Source organism: Gobio gobio (genome assembly GCF_949357685.1).
Source record: "Gobio gobio genome assembly, chromosome: 1".
Lineage (NCBI taxonomy): Eukaryota > Metazoa > Chordata > Actinopteri > Cypriniformes > Gobionidae > Gobio > Gobio gobio.
This window is the reverse complement of record NC_137097.1, coordinates 65,148,954-65,169,167: the sequence shown is the minus strand read 5'-3', so window position 1 is coordinate 65,169,167 and position 20,214 is coordinate 65,148,954. Positions and strand designations below refer to the sequence as shown.

Below are 20,214 nucleotides of genomic sequence, written 5' to 3'. Positions count from 1 at the left end.
ATCAGGTCCTCCCTCAAAATCAGGTCTCTGTTACGACCCCAAGTGATCCTATTGGCTCTAAATCACTTTAGGGCCTGATTACAATTCCTTTAAATTTGACCAAAATATTGACCATTAATGTCTGTATTAGTACATGTACCCGATTAGCATGATGGCTTATTTGCACTTACCCTACATGTATCGTCTAATTACGTGTTAAATTAAGTGTTACATGTCCAAATATTTCAGTTATAAAAAGAATGTAATAATGTTCAATTATTGAAGTTATTATTATTATATTTATTAATGAATTAACAGTTTTTCAAGTGCAAGAAATTACGTTCAATTTGTTTTATTATGCACTGTATAGTAAGCAGAAATTCGCTGTAATTACGCAAATCATTTTACGCTGGACTGCTTCACAAACGAGGGTCAGTTCAGTTGTTTCTGAATCAGCTTAACTCCACAATAACTTCATAAATGTATCCACTAACCATTCAGAAACGTACAGTTGTAACTTCTTCCTGAGTCTCTCCATCAGTGTCCGTTAGCTAATTTGCATTTAAAGGGACACACACAAAAACTGTGTTTATGCCCACACCCAAATAGGGGCGAATTTAACAAGCTATAATAAGTGATCTGTGGGGTATTTTGAGCTGAAACTTTACAGACACATTCTGGGGACACCTAAGATTTAAGCCGCGTTTCCACCGCAGGAACTTTCCCCAGGAACTAGGAACTTTGGGGTGGTACTCAGTGTGTTTCCACCGCAGGAACTAGGGTCTAAATGAAGTTCCGGGTAAATATTTCCCCCTCCAAATGACCCTGCTCGCGAGGTAGTACTTTTTCAAAGTTCAGGAAATTTCGGAGGTGGGACTTGGGCGCTGAACATGCAGATTGGTTTAGCTCACGCAGTATTTTATTTAAACCGGCATTTTTAAAAGTCTTGCGAGGTTTGTTCTGCGTTCAGTAAATATCAGTCTTGCTCTTTCTGTCCGATGGCGCGCGTTCGTCTCAGCAATCGCACGGTCAATGTCCGTAATAGCTGATAATAACATACGTTGTCTTATTTTAAATCTAGCTTTACGAGCTTTCAGAATACGCTTTAGTATCAGTGCTTGTCTCTTTTCCGCCGTTTTGTTAATTACCTCTTTAGTAAACCAATACAAAACCAGCAAAAGCAGCGCTGCTTGAATCTCCTCCATACTTGTTAATGTTGCAGACAGTGTCGCGCAAAAATGATTACTGTCCATCGCTGACTGGGAGGAACAGTCACGCGCAGTCCCACGTCTCTGGAATAATTTGCCTTATCTTCAAGGTACTTTAGACCGCAGTGGAAAACGCAGACAGAAGCAGGTCTGGAGGAAAAAAGTTCCTGTAAAAAAAGTTCCTGGTACAAATTGTTCCGGGTAATTTCGGTGGAAACGGGGCTTTATATTACATCTTGTGTAAAGGGGTATAATAGGTCCCCTTTAAATTAATATAGTCTGTATGTCCATCCATCCATCATCTTCCGCTTATACTTAGTGTAATCATTAACTGATAGTTGATAGAGACCCTGATTTTGAGGAAGGACCCGATTTGTCATGATACCTGAAACAAACAGCCTTTTACAGTTCCTCCTGGACTAAAATAATGAGCTTATGCTGCGTTCACGCCATATTGCAATTACCGTAATTATGAGATGGCAACCCGTGACGTTCTACCCGGAGCTGTTCACGTCCCTCAGACTGGGATTAATGCGTTTCAATGGCAACATTATCAATGCCGAAATGAATCTTCAGCAGTGGTTGCAATTCAGAGCTGTTTAAGTTGTTTACATTCATTATTATTGTAATGTTATGTGCTTTGAGACATGAGCCAATTTAACGCTGTCTCTCGTGACGCTTTGCAGACTCTGCTCTGGCTGTGTTCATGTGTTTTGGAGGAGCTGTGACTTTAGAGAGCGCTCAGAGGGGAGGGTGGGATCTTATGCTTTCAAAGTTAGCTTATTAGTGGTGCATTTAGTTGATGTATTAGTAAGGTTGTAGATTCAATTCTGTCTCTTAAAGGCATAGTTTTGTCATCATTAGGTATACTCATATGCTCTAATTTTCGTAAATCAGAATGAATCAATCCTAAGATTCTGAAAGTTATGTTTATTTGAAATCTTGCAATTCAATTCACGTATTAATTTACATGTGCGTCACATGTATTCTGAACTAAACCTCAATTGCAATTATTGACATGAAAAAGAAAGAACAATGACACATATGCCAGAAGAGCTTTTTGGCAAATATTTAGTAAGTATTTAGTCTCCTCCACTGATCAGTTTGTAAGACGTGAGACGTAAATAACCATCATAAGACATACACATACATACATCAGGGCACTGCGCATGTGTGCATGTTATTTTTGAATCCGATTGAAAAAATAGTCAGAATCAAGTGTTTGCCTGCTTAATGTCTTCCTGATGATCGGATTATTTTAGGTCTACACCACCACTTTCAATCCCGTCACGACTTTCACTTTCATTCAACTCAATCAGATCAATCGAGCTGTTCACATGAAGGCTTTTACAGTCCTGGGCCATCAATCGGATTATAAACTTGCATGTAAACATATCTATTTTCTCACCCTCATATTATTCCAAACTCAAATTTCTGTGGAAAACAAAGGAGAAATCTTAAACCATCAAAGTTTTCCAAGTCTTTGGAGTGACAGAATTTACATTTTTCTCTGCTGAATCAGTCTGTATCTGTTTCGGGTCAGAGGGAGATTCCGAGCAACCATAATTTGCCAGTGACATCACCAGGAGTGCGGACAGTTGAAGGGCGATTTTGTGGCCTGTTATCACTGTTGTGAGAAGTGTCAGACACTGCTGAGAAGTGTGGACACTCCCTCTGTTGCTGACATCTGGAGGCCAACAGAAAGAAATAAGAAGGTCACAGGAGAGAATAAAAGAAGATGGGAAAGTAAGCTGGAAGAATTCCCAATGGAATATGAAATAATTCTATATGTTCCCGGAAAGATAGATCACCTGAGATCCAGGACTGTTCCAGGGTATGAAATTACCATACTAACTGACATTGCTTTTCTTCACGCCGTTGAAGAAAAATGGGACCTTAGATTTGATTACTGTTGTGCACGAGGGCTTGCAGCAAGGATGTCATAATGAGGGTGAAAGTGATCAACGATTACAAATGAGAAGGTTGTTCTGGGATCGTAGCACAGTGAAACTGTTCTTGTGCAGGCTGGTACTGATATCCCCATGAGCTTGATTAAGTTGGATTATTTGAAATTAATTTATCATTTAGATTCAAGACAGATCTTTTCACTATTCTGTATGGTGGAGTTTCCTTTGAAGGGGTCATGTGATGCTATTTTAAAAGGTCATTATGTTGTTTATTGGGTGTAGAATAGGTAAACATTAGACTGATCTGCTGGCAATTTGATTTCGCCCTGCAACTCAGTCTGGAAACCTATACATTAATTTCTACTGCTTCTGTTACACTTTTGCGGGAACCAATCACAAACCGGCTTATCCACCCGGCGCGCTATTGGCGGGTTTAACACGATAACTGATAGAGAAGGGATGGTTCTTTGCCCGTTGATCACGCCTCTTGTGGTCTGATTGGTTGAAGGACTATCCAATTGCATACAGAGTCATTTGAATTATGCTCGGTTCGCCTCTTGTGCAGTAGAAAATACATAGCAGACTCCCCAGAACAATGTTCAATCTTAAATTGAGCTTGGTCTGGTGATAGCCAGACAAGTTTAACATGCTTAAGTGTTCAAAAAACACATTATTTTTCATTATTACATTATTACAGCACCTCTATTCCCAGTCTGTCTGAAACATGCTGGGATGCGTTTCCCAAAAGCATCGTTAGCCAACTATGGTCGCACATTCTGTCGTTATCAACATAGTTCAACGAGTCTGTGTTTCCCGAAACCATCGTTCTGACATTCAGTGCAATCTATACCTTTTATTTCGAATACATACAAATGTAATTTACGTCTTTTAGTTTGTCAAGAGATTTAAAGCTCCGTTTTTGAAGAGTGCGCATGTGCGTACGTTCTCTAGTACAGGGGTTTTCAAACTTTTTGTGTGTGTGGACCACTATTTGTAATCAAAAAATTTTGCGGACCACCTCATAACACACATAATAAAATATGTCTACACACAGTCCTACCTGAATTATTCCGCACCTCTAAATAGGCTTACTAGCACTAAAACTATAACTAGTCATCACATCAGTACAACAGGCTTGTTAAAAGAAAGTTTACTGCAGACAACGGCTGCTACATATTTAATTTATTTATTCTGGCTCATAGATGCATCCGACTCACTGTCAATCTCTTAATTTTTTGTAACTTCTGCCTCTGTCTCTTTTCTCTTCAAAGAACCTCTTGCTATCCACCGATCCATAACAGCACTGAACTTGAACGTCACGGCCGAGCGCCACTAGCCTATTTTTGTAATCGCACAATAACTTGACAATTAAATACAAATGTTATATCAATATAGGCCTACATATTCTTTTTACTTTTTATTTTTTATGGGAATTTCCTGGTAAAATGAAGGTAAAAAAATATTATTTTATTTTATTTTATTTTGCCTTTCCACGGACCACCTGCAGTACCCTCACGGACCACTAGTGGTCCGCGGACCACAGTTTGGGAATGACTGCTCTAGTACGTAACAACGAACTTGTGATTGAATCTGGAAATAAAGCAAAATAACTGAGAAAAATGAGAATTACTCCTCAGATGACATCTAGCATAAAAATCTAAAGCATAAATTCGATCTCAAACTAATTCAATAAAATAAGTTAATATTTCACCACCTGTGTGACATCATTAACCAACGTGGTTGAACGACAGATTTGAGACAATACGGTTTCGGGAAACAGTCGTGACTAGGTAGTTGATTTCTTCAACGATGCATTGTAATATAGTAGTTAAGCAGTGAGTAATGTCGTTGTTCTAGCCTAGAAATCTAGACGCACCCTAGCGGCAGCAAATCTAATTTGCAGCCAGGGTCGTCTAGCAACTCTCCGTTGGCTTGCGAGCTGGAAAAACCAAACTCTTGTCAGGCCAATCACATCGTGTATAGAGTCGGTGGGCGGCTTAATATAATGACGGTAGAGTTGCGGCGGTTCCGCGTGCTACTTGTAAACAAAGAAGCTGGCGAACAGCGGCCTTTCGAATCGGCTTTGGCTACAACTCTGGAAGACTTGGAGTTCAGCTTTTTTTTTGAGAAAGGCACTGAAGTCATTCTTAAGAAAGGAAGATGTTTTCGGAGTTTTGCTGACCGGATACAGCGAAAGTTTAATCTATCAACTAGCTCCGCTTCACCTTCTTCGTTGCTTTGGTTTGTTGTGGCGCTATCCTAATGCGTGCAGAGGGAATTTGAAAGACAGCCGTTTATCCCACCCCTCGGATTGAGCCCTGCCAAATGGTGTGTTCCCAGACCCAACATCTTGATGTGGGTCTGGCTTGTCAGGCTATCGTTGTACGGGAAACGCAATCCCTGATTGAGTTGACAAAGCTACTCCTTCCGAAAAGGCCAGTTGACCCAGTGGTTTTGTGATTGCTCAAACGCCTCAAGCGTGTGTCCGAAATGAAACACCCCTTTATAATTGCAAGCTTCAGCTTCCATGGCTTCTAAAGCAACTGTAAACACATAATTATTAATGTCGTCGATTTTACCGTATAGGTTTGAGCCGGAGTCAAATTCTGAAAATGTGGATGATCAATCAGGGGTGCGATTCCCAAAAAGCATCGTTGGCTAACTATGGTTGCAAGTTCTGTCGCAACCAACCCGAAACCACAGTTCCAAAGAGCATAGTTTCTCATTAAATGACATGTGGACTTAAATGGATCATGCTCTTGGGCACAATAAGAAAGCTAACATTCAGTACATTCTGTCTTTCATTGTATTTAAATCAGTGCTGTCAATGTTAATGCATGCAATTAATTAATTTCCAGTTTAACCGGTTAAAAATATTTGCAATCAGCAAATCAGTTTTTTCTGTCATCCTTTGGCTAGCGCTACATTATATCATATATGCTCTTATTCATGCAAATGCTTTTAAACCATTCAAGCACGACAAGACAAAAGAGAATGCGCTGTCTCTGAATGTCCTGTCTATGTGACACACACACACGACGCACAGACAGAGACGTGCCAGAATTTAGTTCTGAACAATCGATAACACACAAAATCATGCCAAAATGTCAGTTTTGTCGAGTATCCTCATAAGAGCAGTCTTAAATGAGTTAACGTCTTAAATGAACATAAATTGTTGTGAGAAAATGGGATGTGTGTGAGATTCGAGTCATGTGCAGCAGCGGCAGATGTTAAAGTGACAGCAGCCACTAATGCTCTCTGTCATTAATGTTAATCAAAGAACAGAGGTAACAGAGAAAATCATTCACTGCTCCTGACTAAAGAACTTTTGTAGCTTTAATAAGGATTAATCTGTATTTATAATTTATGCAGTGCAGACTGTTTGATAACTTTATTCCATTTCTGTATATTTCCTACCTGTTAGAGAGAAAGGGCCCAGCTAAATATGACATTTATTATGGGCTTATGTGAGGATTGTTCACTAAAATTAAAAGTTATATTTTAAAAGCCTAATAAATGTTATAGCTTTCAATTACACTGTAATATTGAATAATTAATGTTTAAAATGGACAAATATGAAATTTTCATGGAGACATCAGTAGCTGTAATAGTATCAGTGATACTGGCCTTCCTTCATAAAAAGATGCTATTAAACAAGTATTTAAAATATATTGTCTTTGTGTTGTTTCTACAATAATTTGGAGATTAACTGTGAAATGATTACATTATAGAATATATAAAAAACTATAAAGTGTTTTAATCGCGATTAATCGCGATTAATCACAGAAAACGTGTGATTAACCTAGTTATTGTTTTTAAATAGATTGACAGCATTAATTTAAATATATATACATTTGAATCCATATATTTTAGCGTGTCAACAATCAGTGTCGCTTTTGAAGAGTGCGCATGTGCAAAACTCCGGGAGTAGGGAGCCTGAGATATAGCATGGGGCAAAAACAGTGAAGTAGTCATTAGGTGCCATGTTCGTTACACCTGCACATGACGTCATTAACATGTATTGTTGAACCAATGTGGTTCAAATGACAGCAGTGTGACCACTTTGGAAACAGTCGTGCCTAGTTGGTTAGTTTCCCCAAGGATGCATCGTACAATGGTAGCTAATCAGTGGCGACGTCACTACAATCCACTGGAGCCTCGCCTTCTTTCTTTGCGTATGCCTTTGGGCAAGCATTATGCTAATATGTCACATTGTGGCGTAGACATTTGCGTAAGTATCTGGATTTTGATTGAGGTGTTTTAAGATGGTCTGAATCAATGTTCTCTGTTAGAGAGAATAAAGCTCTTTGTGGGGAGACTAGGAGCTTTGTAACTTTGCAGATCGTATACATGCACAATCAGACTAAAAGAACACTAAAAGAAAAAAAAACATCATATGGTCTCTTTAAAAACGTAACTTTCTCTCATCTTGTCCCATATGTCAAGAAAGTAAGAAAGGTATAGGCATTTTTTGTTGCGTTTGGATGCAAATGTTTGGTTCGCAGATGTTATTTGTGAATATTGAGGCTGCAGCGTGGTATGTGGTGTATTTGTGGAGGAAACTTGGCACACTCCTGTGCGGCTGACCTTGAGTGAATCCACAACAATGTCTCCTAGTGTTCTCCGCTGTCTGTCCGTCAGCACACACCACTCCTGCCCCTTTACCCTGCTCAGTACAGCAGGTGTGTGCTCCATTTTTGGGGTGCCAAGGAATCTTTGATGGTGTAAAAATAATGGAATATGGGCAAAAAAAGCTTTCTTGTGCTAACATTCTACTGTAAAAAATAATTTGCCAAGTAACATAAAAAGTATGATTAATAGGGAAATACATGAGAAAATGTTATTTAAAATAACTGAATCATTACACCAACAAAAGTCAAGTTAGGTGAGGTAGAAATGGCCCCCTTAAAGTCAACATTAAATAGCACTGACAACCTATTTTAGCTGCATAATATGTGTTTCTAAGTGTAATGGTATTTAGTGAGATAAAAAATGTAGGACAAGACTTTTTCCCCCATGTAGGACAGGTTATTTTCAAGTCACAATGAAACAGAAGTAGCAACAGATATTTACTTCCGTATTGTGAAGTGTATCTGAGTGAAAGGGTTTATCGGAAAACAGAAAAAATGTAAATCGGGCACTTGGTTTCGGGTTGTCATCGGGTTGTTGATTGGATGGAGGCAGATCTGAATGTGAGTCGATTGTAAGAAAGAGGCAGAGTTTAAGTGGACTAAATGATTGGAGAAGTTCTGCATACATCACCAGAATTTTTTTTTAAATGAAACTTGTATGGACAACAAGATCAACATTTAGATGCGTTTAGTAAATAGTCTCAAAAGTTGATGTAAAATACCAAAAATGTAAGGGTGGACCAATGGGTTGTAGAAGGGATTTGTTTCAGATGACTTTTTAATAAAAGATTACTAAGAAACTTTTCCCACTTGGAATATTGCGCATAGTAATACAATAAACATGCAAACAGCATCAATTTTTAGATTTTTATTTCACAAGTTTGCCTGCCCATACAGTCCTAATAGTTAATAGTAAACCAACTTGGCTTGCTATCCTCGAAGGAGGCTTGATCCCGAGGCTCGGCTCGAGCTCTAAGAAAAACTCCCTAACAGCATTGCATAGAAAGAGAAAGAATGGAATAGAGGATGGGATGCCGGCCCAATGACTGCTGCTTATATAAGCTCGAAATTATGATTGACTGGACTGGAATGATTAGGCACCTTCCGAACATACGTTTGGTACTTGCATCCATCCAGTCTCCAGTCCCTGATGTTCTTGCTATCAGAAATCTGACTCTCATTTACTATTCATTTCTCGATCGTTCCAGCAACACCTACACACTTTCCAGAACTAAACTCAAAGCCAAACCCCTATTCATTAAACCCACATACGCTTGCTAACATCCCTGAAATGGTCAAATACTCTCCATCATCGTCTTCCTGGCTGACTTCGACACCACACAACCAGTAGATAAAGCATGTGCAGCCCATCCTTGCGAAACCAGTCCCAGACCAATAAAGGCTCTCAGCCCCAGGGTACGGTGCCTGGATCCCTGGCAGAAAATTAGACAAGCGAGGGTCTCGGAGGCCTATCAGAGTGGAGACAGGGGAGCGGATATTTAAGACACCCCAACTTTAATAGATCACTCTGCGGGGTGGGAAACAGAACGAAAACAGCCCCAGTGTGTAAAGAGATGCTACGAGGAACCCATAAGAATGAAAAATCACAAATGTGGTCTCTTTAATATCTTACTTAAGTCTCCTGCTTCTCAGATTTTTTTCTCCTAAGAAAAGAACCAAGAAAATCATGTGTCCTTTTGTGAATTTCCCAAAAAATGTCCTTAACTGTGCCTAGATTTGCCAAAATATCAGTCTGCAATCAAAAATCTTAGATTTCGATTTCCAAAATGTATTCTATATTGATATACCATAAAGATTTTTAGGAAAAACATTTGAGACAAAGTTAATACTTGATACTACTAGAATATTTGGGATTCAATAAGGATTCTGATTAATTTTAGACTCAGAATATTTGTATTCAGTCAACAGAAATTGTTGCATAATGTTGATTAACACAGAAGTTAATTTCTACTTGTCCCTCCATTTCATTAAAAAAAACTGGGTTACAGTGGGGGAAGTGTAAGGGGCCAATCCATAAATGTTAAAATACTCACTATTTCAGATCTAAACAATACGTGTGTTACTGTTAACATGATTTTAGTATGAAAACATCCCTTGCCAACCTTTTCTCTGTAATGTTATTTCTGTCATGACAGATCTCATAGTGTTTGGCATGGTAATGGATATGACAATGTTGATATATTTGGTCTTGGCAGAATAGATCTGCTACGCTGCTGTTGTTATTGCTGCCGCAGAGCATGTAGAGGACTTGCTACTTCCAATACATACACAACACGCTGCTGTGAGCAAGTAAGAAATGCTGCTGCTGTACAATATATTATATTCAGATCTATACAGGTGGAGCTGGGGAAGGTGGAGGGATAGCAAGCCAAGTTGGTTTACTATTAACAATTAGGACTGTATGGGCAGGCAAACTTGTGAAATAAATATTCCGATAACTGTTGTCGACATCCGCTCACATGAGGAGATTGCTTTAGTTTCACTATCTGTAAAATTTTGCAACATATTTTGACGTCTGAGTGAAAGGCATAAGGGAGTGATTAAACAGAACGCGTTTGCTTTACAAAAACACGAGGCGTGCGTAATAGTATCCAACTGCAGAGCCACAGCAGATGATCATTTAGTGTATATTTAAAAAAAAAACTATTAAAAAGCTTACTGTAAACAATGCGGAGTAATCATGTCATATTCATTAGTCTTTATGATTGGCCCAAAGCAGACTTACGTCATCGTGTTTTGACTTCGTACTTGAAAATACCGGTAATCTTCATTACGTGTTCACCATAGACTGTAAAGAAATATGGACGTAGTGTCCGTGACGTCACCCATAGGATTCTGAAGAGCAGTTTTGAAGCGTAAAGTAGGGTCGAGCTGGCCGTTGCCATCTTGGCAGTGCGCCATCGTGCGTCACTCCCGGATAACAGAAAGTGGGCAAAGAGGCGGGACGTGGGCGGAGCTGAGGTGACGCGATGACTAACAGACAGCAGACAAATGACAATTCACCTGTCACTCAAAGTGGCCACGCCCTTAATTATGCAGAACTTTAAGGCTTTATATAATGTAAACAAATGAGTTATAAAAAAATTCGCCCCCCTCACAGTTGTCATGAAGAGCAAAATTAGCCGTATAGACCAAAACCACAATTTGTACCAGAATGTAAACATGTTTTTTTTCTGCTGTAAAGTTGGGCATTTTAACATGGGGCTCAATGAGATTCTGCTCCCTTCTGGAGCCTGTCCCTAGCGGCCAGTCAATGAATTGCAGTTTAAGTCACTTCCGTACTGACTTCAAGAGAAACTGCGGGAGGTTGCCGTTTGGTGTTCACACAGAGCACATTACCGGTAATTTACCAGTAATGTTACAACTTCCCATACTGGTAAATTGCCGGAACCAATTTACCAGTGAAGACTGTATGTGTGAATGGGGCAAATGATGTGATTGCAAGCAGGTTGAGGTCCCAAAGGACCTATCAGCCTGCGCCATCTAGAGTTTCATGACAGAACTGTGTGTATTTAAAAACAACCGTAAAAATTACAAAAACTCAAAAAATACACATGTAACAAAATAACAAATAACAGAAGAATGAAAGAAAATGCTTTAATAAAATGATCAGCTTCAACATTTCTTTAAAAAATTCCCTCTTTCATCCACTTGTTAAATCTGGCATCATGCGTCACTGTTTACGGGTCCTAGATGTATTCGATATACATCATCACTTAACAAGCGGATTGTAAGTGCCTCACCATAATTTTTTTAAGAATATGAAGACCAAATAATTTTTTATAGCAATCAATACTACGCCGTTATGGCATTACGAACCCAGAACATTCCTTTAAGTGAAATCTCAATTAGGTCTCCTGTACTTTAAAAGACAAGAGCCTCTAAATAATACATTTTTCAACAGAAATCACTGTTTACAGTCACACACTCTACCAAAATCTTCGAGCGGAGTCACTATTATTAGCTTTTAGGTTGATGGTTACAGAAATGTTCTTCTGCTCGGTCTCTCTTCCTCCCCATGCATCTCTTCTCTATAGCTCGTCCATCACTGTCTGATTTCTAATAATATTTCTGTTCCAAACTTAATTTCCTACTTGTTGAGATTTATAGCCGTGATGACACCAATCAGTTTATCTCTCCATTTATCCCACATTTTCGCTTAATCATCTCACTGCTCGCTGTCTCTTTGTGTCTGTGGGAACAGGGAGGGGGGTGGAGGGGGTCTTGATTGGGAACGCTGCTAATCATGTTCCTAGACGTGACTACAAGCTGTGTTGTGGTTAGAGAGTTGTTGTACTGTCAGACAGGAATATGACACATGGCCTCTGATGGAGGACGTTGCTGTACCTTAGATTCACTACTGAGTCAATAAGCTAGTTAGTCATACTTGCTGGTTAATGGTAATAATAAGGCCATTAGTATCACCATTCATACTTATGTTGATGGGCTATACAACCAGACACAATGTGATAAAGATTGAAGCAGTGGAAATGTGTCGAAGGCATAGACGCAGTCTCTTCCCTGTAAACCACTTAGTACGCTTTAGAAACTGCATCGCAACCCCTAGCGTCATGGCACCGAGCCACTCACTTTCTAAATATAAAATTACAGCTTCAAGTTTAAGATCAATGGCACTGAACCACCCCAAACCTATTATTAGTTTTAACCCTCATCCATCCCTCTCAAACTCTAACAAATCAGTCCCTCGCAGGTCAAAATGACCCGAAGCCCTAAAATTATACTTGTTTTTTTTTTTGTCGAGAAAGCTTATATAATTTCAACCCGATATCACGGCAATTCGAACGTATTTTACGAGGTGGCTAATTTGTACGCCCTCACTCGTACGAATTCATATGATATTTCCTAAATTGTATGTATTTGACGAGTTGGTCAATTCGTAAAAATTACCTACCCCTAACCCTGCCCCTAAAACCTACCCATCACAGCATATAGACAAATCGTACAAATTCGTACGCGTGAGGTTGTACGAATTCGTATGAATTAGCCACCTCGTACAAATGCGTAAAATTTGGTCTTGAGATAGCGTTGGATATTTCATGACTCTTGCCAGTAGATGGCCGTAGCTCTACATGGAGCAAATGAGCTATTCCGCTGGGTCCTAAAGTCAGTTCTTCAGTTTATCTCTTCAGTATGCATTTAGATACACACATAGACATTATAAAATAATTTTTTGGTAAAGTTTAGTTTTAATTTTGAGCATTTTGTTTAGATTTTTCTATGTATACTGAAGCATTCCTCGCGTTCCATTCATTCCTAAAGGGGGTCAAATTGACCCGTGAGGGACTGATTTGTAACTTTTTTTTATTTCTACCACACAAACTCCTCGAATCCAGTAATTTTTTTGTGAATTTGTGGTTCAAGTGCGACAAAGGTCCTAAAGTCTTGGACCACTCCGATGAACACTCATTTTTTTCAAATATTGATTTCGGGTCAAATTGACCCGACGGTCAGATGAAGGTTTTAAACATACACAACCTTAAGGCCTGTTCACACCGGGACGATTTTCATGCGCGTTTATCGCCGACGTTTAACGCCTTGTGACTAAACAAAGGGCGCCAATGTGAGTGTGCACACCGACGCGCAAAACGGCAGACGTAAAAGCGTCATTTAAAAAAAAACAAACGCCTCTGGTTAATTTTTTTATTTTGATGTGGCGCGTTAAAAACTGGCCGACCAATGAGATCCGCGCTTTTGTGCCTGAAGCTGCTGAAGTGACAGTAAAACACGACTTGGTGGCTTTCAAGCACAAAACGGTCTTGCCGAGCACACACTGATACGACGAAGAAGTAGTAAGTAGACAAAGAAGAAGATGAGCTGCTAATGCTGCCTGCCAGTTATCAAAAAGTGTGTGAATGGTTTTGGCCATAGACATAATATGTCTATGGTTTTGGCAAGCACGTAAATACTGTCTCTCTTCTTCTTCTGTGTGACAAGCGAGTGTCAGAAGCGTAAAGTGCCGCAGCACCACCTTGTGTACCGGGAGCGCATCTACTGAATGCGCACGTTCACTCCGCGCATCGCCAGTGAAAATGGCTTGGGTGTGAACACTCAAGACGCGCCGGAAAACGTCACGAAAAACGCTAGCGATAAGCGCGCGCGATATTCGTCCCGGTGTGTACAGGCCTTTATGTGTTTAGTCCTGTTGGTGAATATGTTTACACTGAGCTTCAAATGAGGACATAAACACATTGTGGTAGTTAAAGTCATGGGGCTCATTAGGTGTTCATTATATTTTCTGCATTACTGCTTTTTGGACACGTTTTGTTTTTGTACACCTGGGCCCGTATTCATGAAAAATCTTAATGCAAAAAGTAGCTCCTAGTGACAAAATTCTAAGAAAAATCTTAGAAAGGTGTAGCCTGGCTCTGCCCTCCTACGTACTTCCACTCAATTTTCATTTTCCTTCAGTACTCCATCTGGGATTGCGGTATATTCTCTGTTTTTTTCCGGTCAAATTTTAACCGGTCCAATCAGCGAACAGAGGGAGTGGCTGAGAATCGGTGACGTTGATGTCGTGCGCTAGTTTGAGATGACATACGTCACGACTAAACGTTAGCGATTGGATATGGCAGATCTAGAGTGGCTCTGGGAAGATCCAATAGTTTTAGACTTCAACAAAGTACCCACCTTCAAGAAAGTTAATGCTTGTCAATGGAGAGTGGCCAGACTCTCTGTACAAATGAAATGTACGAGAGTCTGGTAGGACCAGGCTAAGAAAGATGGGCGTTTCTTCTTAAAATTAAATAAAAAATCCTAGTAAAGAAAAAAGTAATTCAGAAAGCATCTTAACGCTTAAGTCTTAAGGTCCAAAAGTGTTAGGAGTACAGACAAGGACTTTTAAGAGGCTTTTAGCAGCGGAGATAATGGACGGATCTCGAAGATGGAGAAGAAAAGTGTTGCACACAATGCATGAGTGAATTAATAAGACACTGCACATTAGATTGTGCAGGGATCATGTTTGTGACCGATCTTATTAGACACAGCGCAGAAATATCATAGCACCAGAAATGGAAGTAATCACTACTTTAACCTGTTTGGCAACTGGAAAAATGCAACTATGCAGCCGTGATGATTTGGGTCTGTCACAAACTTCTCTAAGCAAAGTGATCACACAGTTACAGCAATTACAGAATCGTATTGTGTCGCTGTTCATTTCCTATCAAATATATTAAGTACAACATTAACAGCATGGTAAATAAAAAATAACTAATATATATAGGCCTATACATATATTCATATATATTATGTGTGAGAGAGAGAGTATGGTAAAACAGGAAAAATGACGCCTGTAATTTTAAAGTGAAGGTTTATATAGACTCTATACTTAAAAGCGCTCTTTTTTTTTTCTCCTTCTTGGACAACCAACCAATCACAGTCTTCAAAAGACTGTGTCATGCGTAGCAACGGGGTCAGCCCCGCCTACTCACTAAGATAAAAGTTTTTGTATTTTCCTTGCTCTCAGAACGGTCCTGAATCACTCTTAAGCTAAGACTCCTACATAGAAAAGTTAAATTAGGAGCTTTAAGAATACGGGCCCCGAAGTTCCCATTAGCTCCTGTTGTAGCCCAACACCAGAGATGCCATGGAAGAACCATTTTGGATTCCACCAAAGAACCTTTCAGTCAACAGTTCTTAAAAGAACCATTTGTTTAATTGGTGCGAAGAACATTTGAATAATCTGAAGAACTTTTTTTAAGCAGCTTTTGTGCAATGGAACGATTCCATAGATTCTAAAGGTTCTTTATGGAACCATTGACGCCAATAAAGAACCGTTATTTTTAAGAGTCTTAGTGTACGTATCAGACTTGTAAGGGAATGATGGAGGGAGAGAAGAGCTCAGGGGATGCCAGAAGGCCATGGAGGTGACAAACAGAGGTGGAGAGAGGAAGATGACAGAGGAAGAGGAGAGATGAGCTCGAGGTGTCTCCTCTCGTGATATTGCCACTGTTTTTGCATAATGTGTGATGAGTCTCCATCACCTCGCCTCCCGCACAACAATTTCATTACAGACGGCTAATAAATGTTTCATGGCAGAACAAGCTGCTCGCCTTGGCTTTATTAAATCTGAGATAATAAAAGAAGAACGGCAAAAAATGAAAGCGGGAGGGGGAGAGATAGGAAGAATGCCATAGATATCCTCAAACAGGGCTGCCGTATCTTCTGTTTCTGGGGCAACGAATCCCCCGTCCCCCCTCAACGCGTCTTTTTTTTTTCTTCTCGCCCTGCCACAGAGAGACAGGAAATGAGAATCTGGCTGACAGGATATTGCGTTCTGGTGGCCTGGGGATTAGCTGTTTTATCCAAACACACACATACACACACTCGCAGACTCACTCTCGCCTCACACAACTCAACACATCGATCCTGTCGGTCCCTGAACCCTTGAGTATCGCACACACACACACACGAGGGATGCTGGAAACCGACGTGTGTGCGTTTGTAATGCACAGACAGGTCTTGCTGTCAGTCAGGAAATGTATCACAATAAGTACCTCAGCACATCAATGGTGCATTTTCGTTTTGAAATAGTGTGTGAAATGCTCTATATAAGATGTAACTCTGTGGCATGTTATGACGGCCATCATATGCTACAACCGACTGTCAGAATCAGTATTTCCTACAAACCTTTGGTCTGTTGACAAGTGAATTACCATGCATTTTGTAGGGTTTCAATGAGTATTTTGAGGAATGAGACATCATTGCTACAGTGGAAAATGTGTCAAGGCATTGTTCCCCACAAAATTGTTATAATTTCCCTGATGTTGTCCCAAACCAATGACTTGGTTTCTTCTGCGAAACTAAAATTTTGAACAAAACTTCTCAGTTTTTTTTTCTCTATACAATAACAGTGGGGTCCAGTGTTGTTTTGCACCCCATTGACATTCACTGTAGAGACGCAAATAGTGTTTCAAAGAAGAAAAAAGTAATTGAAATGACATGAAGCCATTGAGTAAATGAACCTGGGTGGGATCCTTCAAAACGTAATGTAAGGTTGATTCACTAAATCATTCTTATGTAATTTTACATATTTTAAAATGCAAAATGTGACTTAAAGGGATAGTTCACCCAAAAATGAAAATTAGCCCATGATTTACTCACCCTCAAATCATCCTAGGTGTATATGACATTCTTCTTTCAGACGAATACAATCTGAGTTATATTACAAAAGTCCAGGCTAATCCAAGCATTATAATGGCAGTAATAGTTGCTCGGTTTTTGAAGTCCATAAAAAAATGCATCTGTCCGTCAAATAACGTGCTCCACGCGGTAAGGGTTTGTGTAAGCAAAATATCCATATTTAAAACTTTATAAAGTAAAGTTTCGGCCGACAGCCTTCCGTGTTCAATTTATGGAAAAATTGTTGAAAGTTCCCCTGCCGATCGAAAGACTAACCCGACCAGGTCCGCTCGTCATGACGTCACGTACGCATCTTGAGTTTCACTTTCAACTATCAACACTTTTCCACGGAAGACGATCGGCTGGATGGATATTTTACTTACACAAACGCATCGATTCTCTTCAGAAGGCCTTTATTAAAACCCCAGAGCCGCGTGGAGCACGTTATTCGATGGACAGGTGAATTTTTTTATGGACTTCAAAAACAGAGCAACTATTACTGTAATTATAAAGCCTGTATTAGCCTGAACGTTTTAAATATAACTCTGATTATATTCGTCTGAAAGAAGAATGTCATATACACCTAGGATGACTTGAGGGTGAGTAAATCATGGGCTAATTTTCATTTTTGGGTGAACTATCCCTTTAAAGTACTGTTTCGGTTACCTGACATTTTGATAGTATTGCCAGGCCATGGTGAACATACCGAGATCATTACAGAATCAATGACAGCATGAACATTTTCCTGCAGAACAAACAGAAAAGCGGTCACACTTTAGATTATAGTCCAATTTACACTATTAACTAACTATTAACCATGACTTTTGCCTCAAGAAACTCTCAATTACTGCTTATTAATAGTTAGTAAGGTTGTTAAGTTTAGGTATTGGGTAGGATTTAGAGATGTAGAATATGGTCATTAGGCATTAATATGTGCTTTATAAGTACTAATAAGCAGCCAATATCCTAGTGATATGCATGCTAATAAGCAAATAGTTCATAGCGAGAATTGGACCCTATACTAATGTGTTACCAGAAAAGCTTATGAGGAATTTGAATGTACTTCCTTCAAAAGTAATGTTGGTAAATCATTAAATCTATTTTTGTTTCACTTTACAATAAGGTCCAACCAGTTAACATTAATGTAGTGTACTAACTTACATTAACTAAAAAATAGCAATACGTTTGTTAAATGTATCTTTGTTTAAACGAGTTAATAAAAATACAACTGTTCATTGTTAGTACATATTATACATCATTAACAGATACAACTTGTAAATATTGAAATTAATATTAACTACGATTATTAAATGCTTTATTATCTTCCATTGTTAGTTCAAGTTGACAAATGGAACCTTATTGAAAAGTGTTAATGGTATTTTTCACCCGTGATCATCTAAACACATTGGTTCTCATTAAACGGACCACATAAGGAATGCCATTTTACTTTATTGCTACCTTGATAGACCATACACTTTCTAATAAGCCTGTTGAAGTGTTCTTCATATGACTAATAAGCCATAAATGTAACCCTGTGAATTCAGCTGAGAGTGGTAACGAGTATTTAATAGTGTACAATGACACTGTTTGTTGTTTTATTAGCATAAAATGATGCAACGTGTCTCAACGCAATCAAACATAATTAGACGATTAAAGTCCGCATGCCACCTGTCGATTATTATTCCACTACTTTGTACGTGTTCGTGCACTGCATTTGTTGCATGGCAAGTTCAAAAAAGCAGATTTTCCAGCAAGTACGTATGCAAGTGTGTGTCTATGACATGATTGGGGTATAATATGTGTCAGTACTGAACAGTTTAGCTGCTCACCTGTGCTTTCTCTTTTGCGTACGAGTGGTCTGAAGTGTACATTTTTATCAGCTACCTGTTGGTTTTCTCATATTTCATCATTGTGAATATTGGTGTGCGTGCGTGCCGGGGAGGGAGGGTGCCGGGAGTGGGTTGTGGGGAATGCTGGGAGATTTTAATAACGCAGAAGCAGTGCAGTGAGATTTAATAAAAGAAGATGATGTGATTACTGAACCCTGGCTCTGAGCCACCTTCCCTCACAGCAATATCCGCTCTCTTTCTTTCTCTCTCGCTCACACACACATACACACACACACACACACGCACAGCACCAACCCTTGCAATTATGTGTACATGTATGATTTACATACTGACTCCATATATATACAAAGATGCACCAAAGTCTGTGGGATAAACCTTGCAACTATGACAGTAAGTGTTTGATTATGTAAAATTATGTGTTCGTGCATAGATTAGGCCCCCACACTATAATTTGGCTATAGATTCATGTAAAACTTTATTGAATTGACATCATGAACACAGCTTGTACGTACGTACCGCCTGATTTTTTTTTTCTTCTTCCCGCGCCCATAATTTCTTTCCCTCAAGGTACTTTCATCCTCAGTTAACTCTTTCAGATCACAGTATGAAATATGCTGTTATTTTTGTAAGCATCATGTTTAATGTGTCTGTTTGCAGTGTTTCTTTTCAGAACATTGGATCTCCTTTTAAAGTTTGTTGCGAGTGTCACGAAAACGTGTCCAGGTCACATTTCACAGCAAAATAAAAATAGAAATGATATTTAGCATAAATAAAACTTTTGTTTTATGACCCATAAAGAGGTTTAACATTGTGATATTTTCATGACAATTCAACACACCTGACCTCAAATTCTCATTGCTATATATCCAGATGTTTTCCGTAACTCTCAATTGTAATTGTCATTCATTTTTAGTCACAGGACGGTAATGAGGATTCGATTTTTCTGAGAATTGGGAGGAAATTATTTGAAACAGAATGAAAATAATGTCATAATGCAAGAAACATCTTAAAACAGGCTTCATTGTCTTTAAGAAAAAAAATATTTCTGACTTATTTCTTTTGGTTTTGAGGTGAAATATGACCCGGGCATGATCTTCACAGGTTTCATGCCGGTCATTCTTACAGTCAGCTGCTGAATGAATGTTGCTCAGGGTTTTTAGAGTTGGTCTTCTTTGATCAGGGTGTAGTAGGTGGCGATTTGGGTAATTTGGCATTTTTGGCAGATAGATTGAGACAGATTAGCCATAGCAGCTGCGTTTCGGACAGGATCATCATATCCGTGCAGATTAGAGGCTATAATGTGTGGACCTGGCTGCCTCTTCCTTCAGCAGATTTCTGATATGACACCTTCATCTCCTGCACTCAGGGCTCCTCAACACCCACTAACAAACACACACTGGTTTCCATGTTTTATGGGGATTTCCAATAGACATAATGGTTTTTATACTGTAAAAACTGTATATTCTATCCCCCTACACTA

The 20,214-nt window shown here is 39.2% G+C and overlaps 1 protein-coding gene across 1 annotated transcript in view; it reads left to right on the top strand.

Moving 5' to 3' along the window:
- lmx1al (LIM homeobox transcription factor 1, alpha-like) overlaps nucleotides 1–20,214 on the top strand; it is a gene marked incomplete at both ends in the record, with an annotated part of 31,218 nt that overhangs the window by 933 nt on the left and 10,071 nt on the right. The window lies entirely within an intron of this gene.